Below are 13,286 nucleotides of genomic sequence, written 5' to 3'. Positions count from 1 at the left end.
GAGAGGTAACAGAATTGCATGACAACCTGCAGAGCTAGTTTCGTCAAAATTAACACACATACTTGATGTGACTCATAAGCCGAACGAGTTACTTTCCGACGTTATTTTAGATGTGCAAGTGCCAGTCAAAAACACGCGGCGACGGCAATATGCAAACCAATTCGCTAGTTAACACCGGTCTTGTTGTGCGTGTTTTAAGCTGAAGAGCATCTCCAAGCAGAAAATGGTCAACAGCAACGTTCACACGGTTTCGTACTGCTCAAGTGCTGCACTAAAACGGTATGTTTCTTTTTCATATCTGGAAAAACACGACCGAGAGAGGAATCAAACACGCAATCTTCGGATACGAAGTCCGACGCCTTATCCATTAGGCCACACGGTCACTGACAAACAAGTGGAACTTATATACGACTCATCTCAAAACGCTCACACCACTGAGGAGTTGTGTTTTCGTTCTACACAGACGCTGCCCCTTGCTCTTTCCCACCCATTTGATACATTCAACCTGCTACGAGACCTACCAAATATAGACTGGGAAACTAAACCACACACTTTGTGCATTCGGAAATGTAAGGCAGGGCGTCCCTCGCCGCATTTGCTACGATGTCCATTTGCTACTTCTGCAGAAGTGGCGGCGGCGGCGGCGACGACGACGACGACGACGACGACGACGACGACGACGACGACGACGACAACCGCGGAAGGCTCTGAGATATGTGAGAAATACATCTATAAAATATATTTCAGACTGTCCCATCCCACCTTATGCTGTACCGCTTTGGCACATGCTTTATCTGCGCCATTCGCCTTAATCACATCTGAGAGTAATTCTTAATAAAACGCCTCTCGCTAATTGTTAGTCATCCCAGATACTGTTTGCTATAAGGCCACGACGCGCAACTGATATCCAAAATTCGTCTGCCTCCTGTGAGGATCGAACTCACGACCCCTGGTTTACTAGACCAGTGCTCTGCCACTGAGCTAAAGAGGCGCGGCCTAGCGGTACTTTTGCGTACTTCATCCTTACGGTCGTCTGGATCATCAGACTTCAGCTGACAACACTTCATATTACCGTCTAATATTTGCAGCTATGGCGACCCATTACTGCTTGCCTACACATCTGACACGTAAAGGAAGTGCTCTCCAAATAACACCACTTGCATTTCAGAACATGTCTTTCACACATGTCTACAAAATCACCTTCACCTTCAAATACAGTTTCGTAGCGACTGACGGAGACGTAGGCAAAGTTTAAAGTTGCTATTTCCATTACATCACGTTAATCAGAAAAACGGTAAGTTACATCTGCAGAGGAACAAAATTCCGTTCCTCCCCACGTGGGGCTCGAACCCACGACCCTGGGATTAAGAGCCTTATGTTCTACCGACTGAGCTAGCCGCGCTGCCTCGGTGAGTATATGCCGGTTAGCACGTCACACAGTACTCGTTTGGGTTGATTGGTCCCATACAGAACCTCCCCATGTTGCCTAATGTTTTCCTAACGTCACACTCGTCACGTAGTTCACTTTTATTTCATAATCATTTCTGAGAGGTAACAGAATTGCATGACAACCTGCAGAGCTAGTTTCGTCAAAATTAACACACATACTTGATGTGACTCATAAGCCGAACGAGTTACTTTCCGACGTTATTTTAGATGTGCAAGTGCCAGTCAAAAACACGCGGCGACGGCAATATGCAAACCAATTCGCTAGTTAACACCGGTCTTGTTGTGCGTGTTTCAAGCTCAAGAGCATCTCCAAGCAGAAAATGGTCAACAGCAACGTTCACACGGTTTCGTACTGCTCAAGTGCTGCACTAAAACGGTATGTTTCTTTTTCAGATCTGGAAAAACACGACCGAGAGAGGAATCAAACACGCAATCTTCGGATACGAAGTCCGACGCCTTATCCATTAGGCCACACGGTCACTGACAAACAAGTGGAACTTATATACGACTCATCTCAAAACGCTCACACCACTGAGGAGTTGTGTTTTCGTTCTACACAGACGCTGCCCCTTGCTCTTTCCCACCCATTTGATACATTCAACCTGCTACGAGACCTACCAAATATAGACTGGGAAACTAAACCACACACTTTGTGCATTCGGAAATGTAAGGCAGGGCGTCCCTCGCCGCATTTGCTACGATGTCCATTTGCTACTTCTGCAGAAGTGGCGGCGGCGACGACGACGACGACGACGACGACAACCGCGGAAGGCTCTGAGATATGTGAGAAATACATCTATAAAATATATTTCAGACTGTCCCATCCCACCTTATGCTGTACCGCTTTGGCAAATGCTTTATCTGCGCCATTCGCCTTAATCACATCTGAGAGTAATTCTTAATAAAACGCCTCTCTCTAATTGTTAGTCATCCCAGATACTGTTTGCTATAAGGCCACGACGCGCAACTGATATCCAAAATTCGTCTGCCTCCTTTGAGGATCGAACTCACGACCCATGGTTTTCTAGACCAGTGCTCTGCCACTGAGCTAAAGAGGCGCGGCCTAGCGGTACTTTTGCGTACTTCATCCTTACGGTCGTCTGGATCATCAGACTTCAGCTGACAACACTTCATATTACCGTCTAATATTTGCAGCTATGGCGACCCATTACTGCTTGCCTACACATCTGACACGTAAAGGAAGTGCTCTCCAAATAACACCACTTGCATTTCAGAACATGTCTTTCACACATGTCTACAAAATCACCTTCACCTTCAAATACAGTTTCGTAGCGACTGACGGAGACGTAGGCAAAGTTTAAAGTTGCTATTTCCATTACATCACGTTAATCAGAAAAACGGTAAGTTACATCTGCAGAGGAACAAAATTCCGTTCCTCCCCACGTGGGGCTCGAACCCACGACCCTGGGATTAAGAGCCTTATGTTCTACCGACTGAGCTAGCCGCGCTGCCTCGGTGAGTATATGCCGGTTAGCACGTCACACAGTACTCGTTTGGGTTGATTGGTCCCATACAGAACCTCCCCATGTTGCCTAATGTTTTCCTAACGTCACACTCGTCACGTAGTTCACTTTTATTTCATAATCATTTCTGAGAGGTAACAGAATTGCATGACAACCTGCAGAGCTAGTTTCGTCAAAATTAACACACATACTTGATGTGACTCATAAGCCGAACGAGTTACTTTCCGACGTTATTTTAGATGTGCAAGTGCCAGTCAAAAACACGCGGCGACGGCAATATGCAAACCAATTCGCTAGTTAACACCGGTCTTGTTGTGCGTGTTTCAAGCTCAAGAGCATCTCCAAGCAGAAAATGGTCAACAGCAACGTTCACACGGTTTCGTACTGCTCAAGTGCTGCACTAAAACGGTATGTTTCTTTTTCATATCTGGAAAAACACGACCGAGAGAGGAATCAAACACGCAATCTTCGGATACGAAGTCCGACGCCTTATCCATTAGGCCACACGGCCACTGACAAACAAGTGGAACTTATATACGACTCATCTCAAAACGCTCACACCACTGAGGAGTTGTGTTTTCGTTCTACACAGACGCTGCCCCTTGCTCTTTCCCACCCATTTGATACATTCAACCTGCTACGAGACCTACCAAATATAGACTGGGAAACTAAACCACACACTTTGTGCATTCGGAAATGTAAGGCAGGGCGTCCCTCGCCGCATTTGCTACGATGTCCATTTGCTACTTCTGCAGAAGTGGCGGCGGCGGCAACGACGACGACGACGACGACGACGACGACGACGACGACGACAACCGCGGAAGGCTCTGAGATATGTGAGAAATACATCTATAAAATATATTTCAGACTGTCCCATCCCACCTTATGCTGTACCGCTTTGGCAAATGCTTTATCTGCGCCATTCGCCTTAATCACATCTGAGAGTAATTCTTAATAAAACGCCTCTCGCTAATTGTTAGTCATCCCAGATACTGTTTGCTATAAGGCCACGACGCGCAACTGATATCCAAAATTCGTCTGCCTCCTGTGAGGATCGAACTCACGACCCCTGGTTTACTAGACCAGTGCTCTGCCACTGAGCTAAAGAGGCGCGGCCTAGCGGTACTTTTGCGTACTTCATCCTTACGGTCGTCTGGATCATCAGACTTCAGCTGACAACACTTCATATTACCGTCTAATATTTGCAGCTATGGCGACCCATTACTGCTTGGCTACACATCTGACACGTAAAGGAAGTGCTCTCCAAATAACACCACTTGCATTTCAGAACATGTCTTTCACACATGTCTACAAAATCACCTTCACCTTCAAATACAGTTTCGTAGCGACTGACGGAGACGTAGGCAAAGTTTAAAGTTGCTATTTCCATTACATCACGTTAATCAGAAAAACGGTAAGTTACATCTGCAGAGGAACAAAATTCCGTTCCTCCCCACGTGGGGCTCGAACCCACGACCCTGGGATTAAGAGCCTTATGTTCTACCGACTGAGCTAGCCGCGCTGCCTCGGTGAGTACATGCCGGTTAGCACGTCACACAGTACTCGTTTGGGTTGATTGGTCCCATACAGAACCTCCCCATGTTGCCTAATGTTTTCCTAACGTCACACTCGTCACGTAGTTCACTTTTATTTCATAATCATTTCTGAGAGGTAACAGAATTGCATGACAACCTGCAGAGCTAGTTTCGTCAAAATTAACACACATACTTGATGTGACTCATAAGCCGAACGAGTTACTTTCCGACGTTATTTTAGATGTGCAAGTGCCAGTCAAAAACACGCGGCGACGGCAATATGCAAACCAATTCGCTAGTTAACACCGGTCTTGTTGTGCGTGTTTCAAGCTCAAGAGCATCTCCAAGCAGAAAATGGTCAACAGCAACGTTCACACGGTTTCGTACTGCTCAAGTGCTGCACTAAAACGGTATGTTTCTTTTTCAGATCTGGAAAAACACGACCGAGAGAGGAATCAAACACGCAATCTTCGAATACGAAGTCCGACGCCTTATCCATTAGGCCACACGGTCACTGACAAACAAGTGGAACTTATATACGACTCATCTCAAAACGCTCACACCACTGAGGAGTTGTGTTTTCGTTCTACACAGACGCTGCCCCTTGCTCTTTCCCACCCATTTGATACATTCAACCTGCTACGAGACCTACCAAATATAGACTGGGAAACTAAACCACACACTTTGTGCATTCGGAAATGTAAGGCAGGGCGTCCCTCGCCGCATTTGCTACGATGTCCATTTGCTACTTCTGCAGAAGTGGCGGCGGCGACGACGACGACGACGACGACGACGACGACAACCGCGGAAGGCTCTGAGATATGTGAGAAATACATCTATAAAATATATTTCAGACTGTCCCATCCCACCTTATGCTGTACCGCTTTGGCAAATGCTTTATCTGCGCCATTCGCCTTAATCACATCTGAGAGTAATTCTTAATAAAACGCCTCTCTCTAATTGTTAGTCATCCCAGATACTGTTTGCTATAAGGCCACGACGCGCAACTGATATCCAAAATTCGTCTGCCTCCTTTGAGGATCGAACTCACGACCCCTGGTTTTCTAGACCAGTGCTCTGCCACTGAGCTAAAGAGGCGCGGCCTAGCGGTACTTTTGCGTACTTCATCCTTACGGTCGTCTGGATCATCAGACTTCAGCTGACAACACTTCATATTACCGTCTAATATTTGCAGCTATGGCGACCCATTACTGCTTGCCTACACATCTGACACGTAAAGGAAGTGCTCTCCAAATAACACCACTTGCATTTCAGAACATGTCTTTCACACATGTCTACAAAATCACCTTCACCTTCAAATACAGTTTCGTAGCGACTGACGGAGACGTAGGCAAAGTTTAAAGTTGCTATTTCCATTACATCACGTTAATCAGAAAAACGGTAAGTTACATCTGCAGAGGAACAAAATTCCGTTCCTCCCCACGTGGGGCTCGAACCCACGACCCTGGGATTAAGAGCCTTATGTTCTACCGACTGAGCTAGCCGCGCTGCCTCAGTGAGTATATGCCGGTTAGCACGTCACACAGTACTCGTTTGGGTTGATTGGTCCCATACAGAACCTCCCCATGTTGCCTAATGTTTTCCTAACGTCACACTCGTCACGTAGTTCACTTTTATTTCATAATCATTTCTGAGAGGTAACAGAATTGCATGACAACCTGCAGAGCTAGTTTCGTCAAAATTAACACACATACTTGATGTGACTCATAAGCCGAACGAGTTACTTTCCGACGTTATTTTAGATGTGCAAGTGCCAGTCAAAAACACGCGGCGACGGCAATATGCAAACCAATTCGCTAGTTAACACCGGTCTTGTTGTGCGTGTTTCAAGCTCAAGAGCATCTCCAAGCAGAAAATGGTCAACAGCAACGTTCACACGGTTTCGTACTGCTCAAGTGCTGCACTAAAACGGTATGTTTCTTTTTCATATCTGGAAAAACACGACCGAGAGAGGAATCAAACACGCAATCTTCGGATACGAAGTCCGACGCCTTATCCATTAGGCCACACGGCCACTGACAAACAAGTGGAACTTATATACGACTCATCTCAAAACGCTCACACCACTGAGGAGTTGTGTTTTCGTTCTACACAGACGCTGCCCCTTGCTCTTTCCCACCCATTTGATACATTCAACCTGCTACGAGACCTACCAAATATAGACTGGGAAACTAAACCACACACTTTGTGCATTCGGAAATGTAAGGCAGGGCGTCCCTCGCCGCATTTGCTACGATGTCCATTTGCTACTTCTGCAGAAGTGGCGGCGGCGACGACGACGACGACAACCGCGGAAGGCTCTGAGATATGTGAGAAATACATCTATAAAATATATTTCAGACTGTCCCATCCCACCTTATGCTGTACCGCTTTGGCAAATGCTTTATCTGCGCCATTCGCCTTAATCACATCTGAGAGTAATTCTTAATAAAACGCCTCTCGCTAATTGTTAGTCATCCCAGATACTGTTTGCTATAAGGCCACGACGCGCAACTGATATCCAAAATTCGTCTGCCTCCTGTGAGGATCGAACTCACGACCCCTGGTTTACTAGACCAGTGCTCTGCCACTGAGCTAAAGAGGCGCGGCCTAGCGGTACTTTTGCGTACTTCATCCTTACGGTCGTCTGGATCATCAGACTTCAGCTGACAACACTTCATATTACCGTCTAATATTTGCAGCTATGGCGACCCATTACTGCTTGCCTACACATCTGACACGTAAAGGAAGTGCTCTCCAAATAACACCACTTGCATTTCAGAACATGTCTTTCACACATGTCTACAAAATCACCTTCACCTTCAAATACAGTTTCGTAGCGACTGACGGAGACGTAGGCAAAGTTTAAAGTTGCTATTTCCATTACATCACGTTAATCAGAAAAACGGTAAGTTACATCTGCAGAGGAACAAAATTCCGTTCTTCCCCACGTGGGGCTCGAACCCACGACCCTGGGATTAAGAGCCTTATGTTCTACCGACTGAGCTAGCCGCGCTGCCTCGGTGAGTATATGCCGGTTAGCACGTCACACAGTACTCGTTTGGGTTGATTGGTCCCATACAGAACCTCCCCATGTTGCCTAATGTTTTCCTAACGTCACACTCGTCACGTAGTTCACTTTTATTTCATAATCATTTCTGAGAGGTAACAGAATTGCATGACAACCTGCAGAGCTAGTTTCGTCAAAATTAACACACATACTTGATGTGACTCATAAGCCGAACGAGTTACTTTCCGACGTTATTTTAGATGTGCAAGTGCCAGTCAAAAACACGCGGCGACGGCAATATGCAAACCAATTCGCTAGTTAACACCGGTCTTGTTGTGCGTGTTTCAAGCTCAAGAGCATCTCCAAGCAGAAAATGGTCAACAGCAACGTTCACACGGTTTCGTACTGCTCAAGTGCTGCACTAAAACGGTATGTTTCTTTTTCATATCTGGAAAAACACGACCGAGAGAGGAATCAAACACGCAATCTTCAGATACGAAGTCCGACGCCTTATCCATTAGGCCACACGGTCACTGACAAACAAGTGGAACTTATATACGACTCTTCTCAAAACGCTCACACCACTGAGGAGTTGTGTTTTCGTTCTACACAGACGCTGCCCCTTGCTCTTTCCCACCCATTTGATACATTCAACCTGCTACGAGACCTACCAAATATAGACTGGGAAACTAAACCACACACTTTGTGCATTCGGAAATGTAAGGCAGGGCGTCCCTCGCCGCATTTGCTACGATGTCCATTTGCTACTTCTGCAGAAGTGGCGGCGGCGACGACGACGACGACGACGACGACGACGACGACAACCGCGGAAGGCTCTGAGATATGTGAGAAATACATCTATAAAATATATTTCAGACTGTCCCATCCCATCTTATGCTGTACCGCTTGGGCAAATGCTTTATCTGCGCCATTCGCCTTAATCACATCTGAGAGTAATTCTTAATAAAACGCCTCTCGCTAATTGTTAGTCATCCCAGATACTGTTTGCTATAAGGCCACGACGCGCAACTGATATCCAAAATTCGTCTGCCTCCTGTGAGGATCGAACTCACGACCCCTGGTTTACTAGACCAGTGCTCTGCCACTGAGCTAAAGAGGCGCGGCCTAGCGGTACTTTTGCGTACTTCATCCTTACGGTCGTCTGGATCATCAGACTTCAGCTGACAACACTTCATATTACCGTCTAATATTTGCAGCTATGGCGACCCATTACTGCTTGCCTACACATCTGACACGTAAAGGAAGTGCTCTCCAAATAACACCACTTGCATTTCAGAACATGTCTTTCACACATGTCTACAAAATCACCTTCACCTTCAAATACAGTTTCGTAGCGACTGACGGAGACGTAGGCAAAGTTTAAAGTTGCTATTTCCATTACATCACGTTAATCAGAAAAACGGTAAGTTACATCTGCAGAGGAACAAAATTCCGTTCCTCCCCACGTGGGGCTCGAACCCACGACCCTGGGATTAAGAGCCTTATGTTCTACCGACTGAGCTAGCCGCGCTGCCTCGGTGAGTACATGCCGGTTAGCACGTCACACAGTACTCGTTTGGGTTGATTGGTCCCATACAGAACCTCCCCACGTTGCCTAATGTTTTCCTAACGTCACACTCGTCACGTAGTTCACTTTTATTTCATAATCATTTCTGAGAGGTAACAGAATTGCATGACAACCTGCAGAGCTAGTTTCGTCAAAATTAACACACATACTTGATGTGACTCATAAGCCGAACGAGTTACTTTCCGACGTTATTTTAGATGTGCAAGTGCCAGTCAAAAACACGCGGCGACGGCAATATGCAAACCAATTCGCTAGTTAACACCGGTCTTGTTGTGCGTGTTTCAAGCTCAAGAGCATCTCCAAGCAGAAAATGGTCAACAGCAACGTTCACACGGTTTCGTACTGCTCAAGTGCTGCACTAAAACGGTATGTTTCTTTTTCAGATCTGGAAAAACACGACCGAGAGAGGAATCAAACACGCAATCTTCGAATACGAAGTCCGACGCCTTATCCATTAGGCCACACGGTCACTGACAAACAAGTGGAACTTATATACGACTCATCTCAAAACGCTCACACCACTGAGGAGTTGTGTTTTCGTTCTACACAGACGCTGCCCCTTGCTCTTTCCCACCCATTTGATACATTCAACCTGCTACGAGACCTACCAAATATAGACTGGGAAACTAAACCACACACTTTGTGCATTCGGAAATGTAAGGCAGGGCGTCCCTCGCCGCATTTGCTACGATGTCCATTTGCTACTTCTGCAGAAGTGGCGGCGGCGACGACGACGACGACGACGACGACGACGACAACCGCGGAAGGCTCTGAGATATGTGAGAAATACATCTATAAAATATATTTCAGACTGTCCCATCCCACCTTATGCTGTACCGCTTTGGCAAATGCTTTATCTGCGCCATTCGCCTTAATCACATCTGAGAGTAATTCTTAATAAAACGCCTCTCTCTAATTGTTAGTCATCCCAGATACTGTTTGCTATAAGGCCACGACGCGCAACTGATATCCAAAATTCGTCTGCCTCCTTTGAGGATCGAACTCACGACCCCTGGTTTTCTAGACCAGTGCTCTGCCACTGAGCTAAAGAGGCGCGGCCTAGCGGTACTTTTGCGTACTTCATCCTTACGGTCGTCTGGATCATCAGACTTCAGCTGACAACACTTCATATTACCGTCTAATATTTGCAGCTATGGCGACCCATTACTGCTTGCCTACACATCTGACACGTAAAGGAAGTGCTCTCCAAATAACACCACTTGCATTTCAGAACATGTCTTTCACACATGTCTACAAAATCACCTTCACCTTCAAATACAGTTTCGTAGCGACTGACGGAGACGTAGGCAAAGTTTAAAGTTGCTATTTCCATTACATCACGTTAATCAGAAAAACGGTAAGTTACATCTGCAGAGGAACAAAATTCCGTTCCTCCCCACGTGGGGCTCGAACCCACGACCCTGGGATTAAGAGCCTTATGTTCTACCGACTGAGCTAGCCGCGCTGCCTCAGTGAGTATATGCCGGTTAGCACGTCACACAGTACTCGTTTGGGTTGATTGGTCCCATACAGAACCTCCCCATGTTGCCTAATGTTTTCCTAACGTCACACTCGTCACGTAGTTCACTTTTATTTCATAATCATTTCTGAGAGGTAACAGAATTGCATGACAACCTGCAGAGCTAGTTTCGTCAAAATTAACACACATACTTGATGTGACTCATAAGCCGAACGAGTTACTTTCCGACGTTATTTTAGATGTGCAAGTGCCAGTCAAAAACACGCGGCGACGGCAATATGCAAACCAATTCGCTAGTTAACACCGGTCTTGTTGTGCGTGTTTCAAGCTCAAGAGCATCTCCAAGCAGAAAATGGTCAACAGCAACGTTCACACGGTTTCGTACTGCTCAAGTGCTGCACTAAAACGGTATGTTTCTTTTTCATATCTGGAAAAACACGACCGAGAGAGGAATCAAACACGCAATCTTCGGATACGAAGTCCGACGCCTTATCCATTAGGCCACACGGCCACTGACAAACAAGTGGAACTTATATACGACTCATCTCAAAACGCTCACACCACTGAGGAGTTGTGTTTTCGTTCTACACAGACGCTGCCCCTTGCTCTTTCCCACCCATTTGATACATTCAACCTGCTACGAGACCTACCAAATATAGACTGGGAAACTAAACCACACACTTTGTGCATTCGGAAATGTAAGGCAGGGCGTCCCTCGCCGCATTTGCTACGATGTCCATTTGCTACTTCTGCAGAAGTGGCGGCGGCGACGACGACGACGACAACCGCGGAAGGCTCTGAGATATGTGAGAAATACATCTATAAAATATATTTCAGACTGTCCCATCCCACCTTATGCTGTACCGCTTTGGCAAATGCTTTATCTGCGCCATTCGCCTTAATCACATCTGAGAGTAATTCTTAATAAAACGCCTCTCGCTAATTGTTAGTCATCCCAGATACTGTTTGCTATAAGGCCACGACGCGCAACTGATATCCAAAATTCGTCTGCCTCCTGTGAGGATCGAACTCACGACCCCTGGTTTACTAGACCAGTGCTCTGCCACTGAGCTAAAGAGGCGCGGCCTAGCGGTACTTTTGCGTACTTCATCCTTACGGTCGTCTGGATCATCAGACTTCAGCTGACAACACTTCATATTACCGTCTAATATTTGCAGCTATGGCGACCCATTACTGCTTGCCTACACATCTGACACGTAAAGGAAGTGCTCTCCAAATAACACCACTTGCATTTCAGAACATGTCTTTCACACATGTCTACAAAATCACCTTCACCTTCAAATACAGTTTCGTAGCGACTGACGGAGACGTAGGCAAAGTTTAAAGTTGCTATTTCCATTACATCACGTTAATCAGAAAAACGGTAAGTTACATCTGCAGAGGAACAAAATTCCGTTCTTCCCCACGTGGGGCTCGAACCCACGACCCTGGGATTAAGAGCCTTATGTTCTACCGACTGAGCTAGCCGCGCTGCCTCGGTGAGTATATGCCGGTTAGCACGTCACACAGTACTCGTTTGGGTTGATTGGTCCCATACAGAACCTCCCCATGTTGCCTAATGTTTTCCTAACGTCACACTCGTCACGTAGTTCACTTTTATTTCATAATCATTTCTGAGAGGTAACAGAATTGCATGACAACCTGCAGAGCTAGTTTCGTCAAAATTAACACACATACTTGATGTGACTCATAAGCCGAACGAGTTACTTTCCGACGTTATTTTAGATGTGCAAGTGCCAGTCAAAAACACGCGGCGACGGCAATATGCAAACCAATTCGCTAGTTAACACCGGTCTTGTTGTGCGTGTTTCAAGCTCAAGAGCATCTCCAAGCAGAAAATGGTCAACAGCAACGTTCACACGGTTTCGTACTGCTCAAGTGCTGCACTAAAACGGTATGTTTCTTTTTCATATCTGGAAAAACACGACCGAGAGAGGAATCAAACACGCAATCTTCAGATACGAAGTCCGACGCCTTATCCATTAGGCCACACGGTCACTGACAAACAAGTGGAACTTATATACGACTCTTCTCAAAACGCTCACACCACTGAGGAGTTGTGTTTTCGTTCTACACAGACGCTGCCCCTTGCTCTTTCCCACCCATTTGATACATTCAACCTGCTACGAGACCTACCAAATATAGACTGGGAAACTAAACCACACACTTTGTGCATTCGGAAATGTAAGGCAGGGCGTCCCTCGCCGCATTTGCTACGATGTCCATTTGCTACTTCTGCAGAAGTGGCGGCGGCGACGACGACGACGACGACGACGACGACGACGACAACCGCGGAAGGCTCTGAGATATGTGAGAAATACATCTATAAAATATATTTCAGACTGTCCCATCCCATCTTATGCTGTACCGCTTGGGCAAATGCTTTATCTGCGCCATTCGCCTTAATCACATCTGAGAGTAATTCTTAATAAAACGCCTCTCGCTAATTGTTAGTCATCCCAGATACTGTTTGCTATAAGGCCACGACGCGCAACTGATATCCAAAATTCGTCTGCCTCCTGTGAGGATCGAACTCACGACCCCTGGTTTACTAGACCAGTGCTCTGCCACTGAGCTAAAGAGGCGCGGCCTAGCGGTACTTTTGCGTACTTCATCCTTACGGTCGTCTGGATCATCAGACTTCAGCTGACAACACTTCATATTACCGTCTAATATTTGCAGCTATGGCGACCCATTACTGCTTGCCTACACATCTGAC

At 46.3% G+C, this 13,286-nt stretch overlaps 9 non-coding genes across 9 annotated transcripts; all 9 read right to left on the bottom strand.

The window, feature by feature from the left end:
- Positions 1–919: 919 nt before the first annotated feature.
- On the bottom strand, positions 920–991 carry Trnat-agu (transfer RNA threonine (anticodon AGU)). The gene has a single exon. It is a non-coding gene; the product is annotated as a tRNA-Thr (tRNA).
- A 1,444-nt stretch (positions 992–2,435) lies between these two features.
- Trnas-aga (transfer RNA serine (anticodon AGA)) lies at positions 2,436–2,507 on the bottom strand. Its single transcript has one exon. It is a non-coding gene; the product is annotated as a tRNA-Ser (tRNA).
- A 1,465-nt stretch (positions 2,508–3,972) lies between these two features.
- Trnat-agu (transfer RNA threonine (anticodon AGU)) lies at positions 3,973–4,044 on the bottom strand. The gene has a single exon. It is a non-coding gene; the product is annotated as a tRNA-Thr (tRNA).
- Positions 4,045–5,494: 1,450 nt separating this feature from the next.
- Positions 5,495–5,566, bottom strand: Trnas-aga (transfer RNA serine (anticodon AGA)). The gene has a single exon. It is a non-coding gene; the product is annotated as a tRNA-Ser (tRNA).
- A 1,435-nt stretch (positions 5,567–7,001) lies between these two features.
- Trnat-agu (transfer RNA threonine (anticodon AGU)) lies at positions 7,002–7,073 on the bottom strand. Its single transcript has one exon. It is a non-coding gene; the product is annotated as a tRNA-Thr (tRNA).
- A 1,453-nt stretch (positions 7,074–8,526) lies between these two features.
- Trnat-agu (transfer RNA threonine (anticodon AGU)) lies at positions 8,527–8,598 on the bottom strand. Its single transcript has one exon. It is a non-coding gene; the product is annotated as a tRNA-Thr (tRNA).
- A 1,450-nt stretch (positions 8,599–10,048) lies between these two features.
- On the bottom strand, positions 10,049–10,120 carry Trnas-aga (transfer RNA serine (anticodon AGA)). The gene has a single exon. It is a non-coding gene; the product is annotated as a tRNA-Ser (tRNA).
- Positions 10,121–11,555: 1,435 nt separating this feature from the next.
- On the bottom strand, positions 11,556–11,627 carry Trnat-agu (transfer RNA threonine (anticodon AGU)). The gene has a single exon. It is a non-coding gene; the product is annotated as a tRNA-Thr (tRNA).
- A 1,453-nt stretch (positions 11,628–13,080) lies between these two features.
- Trnat-agu (transfer RNA threonine (anticodon AGU)) lies at positions 13,081–13,152 on the bottom strand. The gene has a single exon. It is a non-coding gene; the product is annotated as a tRNA-Thr (tRNA).
- Between the last annotated feature and the right edge of the window lie 134 nt (positions 13,153–13,286).

The sequence above is a fragment of the Schistocerca gregaria genome, chromosome 4 (assembly GCF_023897955.1).
Source record: "Schistocerca gregaria isolate iqSchGreg1 chromosome 4, iqSchGreg1.2, whole genome shotgun sequence".
Taxonomy (NCBI): Eukaryota; Metazoa; Arthropoda; class Insecta; order Orthoptera; family Acrididae; genus Schistocerca; species Schistocerca gregaria.
Note: the sequence above shows the minus strand (reverse complement) of the source record. Positions and strands in the feature narration are given on the sequence as shown.